We start from the raw sequence: 3,804 nt of genomic DNA on the forward strand, positions 1-3,804 counted from the left end.
ATTGGCGCATACACTACAGTCAAGTCAATGTCAACACAGCTAAGGACTGCCTGGTTCTGGATCCCCGCGCTTCCTACCTCCTTATGCCCTGAGAAACCATGGATCAGGATCCACTGCAGCAGCCAGATTTTCAACCATGAAAGACCCACACCTTAGGTGTCATCCCTGTTGACACTTTCAGTTCTTTCCCTAGTAGGAAGCTGCTGATTCTCCTACCTGTCTGCAACCTGGTCTTTGCTATTTATGGGAAAGTGTAATTTTAACCTAAGAAGATATTTGCTTATGATGGCCTAAAAAAGTAACAGAATGGGCACCTTTTCAGATCCTACTTGAGTAACCCTTGTTCTGTTCTCTCTCTCAGCAGTGAGCATTAGAACAAATTGCCTGATGTAACACAAACAGTTCCACTTAATGCAAAATCTGTTTCTCTCATTTGCTGAGTTGGAAAGAGGTAATTCATTGTATTCTGGTAACATAATAATAAATAAAAAGTTTAACAGAAGAGCCTGGATGCTTTGCAAGCACAAATTCAAATACTCCCCCCTCGGCTACAGCAGCACAGAGCCCAGATTGTATGGGGTTGATCTGAGTCCTTGAAAAAATACACACATACCATATGTATTACAACTTTATGAAAGCAGCGCCACACACACTCTATCTATCTATCTATGCCAGAACTTCGTGAAAACAGCATCTTCCAGGAACCAAACAGATTTCATGTGGCATTCAGTTTTTCCTTCAACCTTGCAAATAGAGAAACCTTGTGGGTTTTCTTTATCCTAGGCTAAACATTTGCTTTGAGACCAACTTGGTACTGTGTGAATGCATTTCCATGCCTTTTGATTTAGAATAAGCAAATGTTAAAGACTGGGTGAAAGGTACCATTTAGCATCATTTATATCACAGCTTTTTAAGAGTCTATAGGAAAGGAAACATGATATAATACCAAACACCAACATCTGTAAAACACCAAAAAAAACAAAAACAAAAAACCCGAGACTGACAATAGAAAAGGACGAATTCTAATATGTAAACTTTACTATTTGCTAAATGCCATGAAAATAAATGTATAGAAATAGACAAGTGGATCTGGGTGCCATGTCAGTGGAGTCATCTCATTTGAAGGCAGGACTGACACACACAATCTTTAAGGGGAGCATTATTGATTAGCCTGTCTCTTCTACTCACATGATAAACTCAGGTAAAGTTCAGCGATCCTGTCTTCCCAAATGGTTTCCTAGCTCTAGGCTTTTCACAAGGGAGTAATAACCTTGATAGCCATCACCACATACTTGGTTATGGTCAGAAGACCCCAGGTTGGCAAAGGGGAGAAAGCCCTTCTCCCAGTTTCATTCTTAGAGACCATGGAGAAAGATCAGGATCTGTGAATACAGCTCAGTACCTATGTGTGTGTTGGAGAGGGGGACCATCATGACTGTCCAAGTCAGTGTGTGTTTGTGGGGAGGGGATGTCTACTTTGAGCAGAGATCTGACTGATGTCTCCCCATTTGTATTTCCTGATTCCTTTAAGGAGCCAGGAAAATGAATCTGGCCATTTCGTAAGTAAGTTTGATGGATACAAAACAGAAAGAAGGTGAATGGGGGCTCTGATTCCTGAGCCCTCAATGAGCTCACCCCCTGGCTTTCCACATCTTAAAGTGGCTTTTGGCAAAAGGGCCAGTGTCTTTATTCCATTCCTGTCTCGGGTCGATACTGATCTCAGATCACTGTCTGGGGTAGAGACAAGCTGATTTAGAGGAACATCCCAAATAAAAACAACGTTTTGGTCACTGCCAAGAGCCACCTTGTCCTAACACCTCTAGAGTCCCACCATATCTTTCTGTGTCAGAAAACAATCTGTTGCTGGCTTCGCTCTGCCCCCTACCACCCCAGCCCACAGCCAGCTAGCACCTCCCAGCCCTCAGCATCCCTGCACCTTCACTCAATCCCGCACCTCGCTGCCTTTTGGCAGCGCTCTGGCAGCAAAGCCAGAAGGCTCTGGGCTGCCTGTTGACTTACCCCAGGCCAAGTGGTTTGTTCAGATCCGCGTTGTCTGGTGTCTGGGAGCCAAGGAGCCTGGTGCGGCCACCTTACCGGTTCTCCCGTGGCGCGCCAACAGCAACCGCCTGGGACAGCCCAGCCCGGCCTCGAGGCTGCCTGGCGGGTGGGCGGACGAGCACAGGGAAAGAGGCGGGGTGTGGCGAGGCGCGCAAGTGCCCGCTCCTAGCGTGGTTTCTCCCTTCGCTTTTTAGTCATTCGCAAACTTCCCCGTGGCTGGCCATCTCGGCTCACCTTTCGCCTTCGTCAGCACTCCGAAACTCTTTGCTCTACCCGTGCCCCTGCCTTGTCCCTGCTCGCTTCTCCCGGCTTGCTGACCCAACCTGGGTGCCTCCAAACACACGCACCCCCTTCACGCAGCGTACAGCACAGTGAGAGCAAGGGAAGAAACTGACAGAGGCAGCTGACGCGGGAGTGTGGAGGAGACAGAGAAGACAGAGGGAGAGACAGAGACCAGCATTCGCACTCTGACATACACAAATGCACACTCCTGCGCCAGCTGCTAGGTAGTGGCTGGCGGGAGCCCCGGTCACCGTTCCGAATCTTTCCAGACTAGAGCTTTCTGTCCCCTTCTGCTGCCGCTTCTGAAAAATGCTATACAACGAAGGGGGAGAGAGAGAAGCAAAGTGGGGTGGGGAGGTAAAATCGAGGAGGCGCGCTCCTATTCTCCCCACCCCAGCTCCAAAAATGTCCAACCCTGAGCTCTTCCTTTTCCCTTCTGTCTGCTCCTGGCTTTCCTCTGCTCCTTTTCTCTTTTTCCTCTCCTTTGGGTGGCTGCAAGCTGGAAGAACCCGTCGCGATTGTGGGGGGTGTGTGGGAGTGGGGTGGGGGGACTGCCGCTGTCGGTGAAAGCACCTCTCACCTCCCCCAGTCCGGACCTGGAGCCTCACACAGTCTGAGCTCAAGGCAGGGGCGGGCGGGGCGGGGTGGGGGAAGCGGGCAGGGGGGAGGGAAGGAGGGAGAGGGAGGATGGGGCAGCCTGCAGGGGCAGCAGCTCCTGCTTCTCTGCAACTCGGTAGCCAGGGGTGGAAGGAAGCCGCAGCCAAAACCCCAAGGCAGCCCCGGCGCTGCCCTGTCCCACCGTCTCATCTCTCCCCCCTCGGTACGGAATTTTCTGTTTCCTTCGTTTGCTCTTCTCCGGGCCTCCCCCTCCCCTGGGTGGTGGCAGAGTCTGGGTGGCTGAGCGTGGTGGTTTCGGGTAGAGGGGACTGGACAGGAGCACCTCAGAGCGCCTGACTGGCAGAGTCTCTCTTTGCCCCCTTGTCCTGAGTGCTCCGACTTTGGACTGTGACCCCCAACCCCAACCCCGCACAACCTGGGCTCTGAGCCGGCAGGCGGTGGCGGGGCTGCGCGGGCAGCCACGGGTCATCACGGGTCATCCCGGAGGAAGGGGAGGTGAGCCAGGGAGAACGTAGGCGAGCGCCGGTGGAGAGCAGGACCCTGAGTGGCCAGGAGCTGACCTGGGGGTCTTCTGTCCCTGATGAGTCTAGTGTAACCCAGTGCAGGCAGCCTAGCAGCACAGCCCAGTTCTCACATCTTTGCCTCTCTCACCCGTAGGTTAGAGTCTGTCTTCCCAGCGCCAACCTAGATTGAAGGGGAGAGGGGATGGCTAGTGGTATTGTAGCATGAGAGAGTTAAGTTGCTTAGTGGTGGCAGCGGTTTCTCTCTGTGTGTGTGTGGAGGGGAAGGTGTCACTGGACACTTGGACCACTCTTTGATCTTTCCATTTTTGGGTCATGTGAGACA

The 3,804-nt window shown here is 51.8% G+C and overlaps 1 protein-coding gene across 1 annotated transcript in view; it reads right to left on the reverse strand.

Annotated features, from left to right (window-relative positions):
- TRPC5 (transient receptor potential cation channel subfamily C member 5) overlaps window positions 1-2,843 on the reverse strand; it is a 321,668-nt gene extending 318,825 nt beyond the window's left edge. The window contains exon 1 of the mRNA XM_055393456.2: window positions 2,020-2,843. The gene's annotated coding sequence lies outside the window, so the exon portion shown is untranslated. The remainder of the gene's footprint in view (window positions 1-2,019) is intronic.
- Window positions 2,844-3,804: the final 961 nt, after the last annotated feature.

The sequence above is a fragment of the Moschus berezovskii genome, chromosome X, assembly GCF_049115385.1.
Source record: "Moschus berezovskii isolate FMDL1 chromosome X, NW_MosBer_1.0, whole genome shotgun sequence".
NCBI classification, from domain to species: Eukaryota; Metazoa; Chordata; class Mammalia; order Artiodactyla; family Moschidae; genus Moschus; species Moschus berezovskii.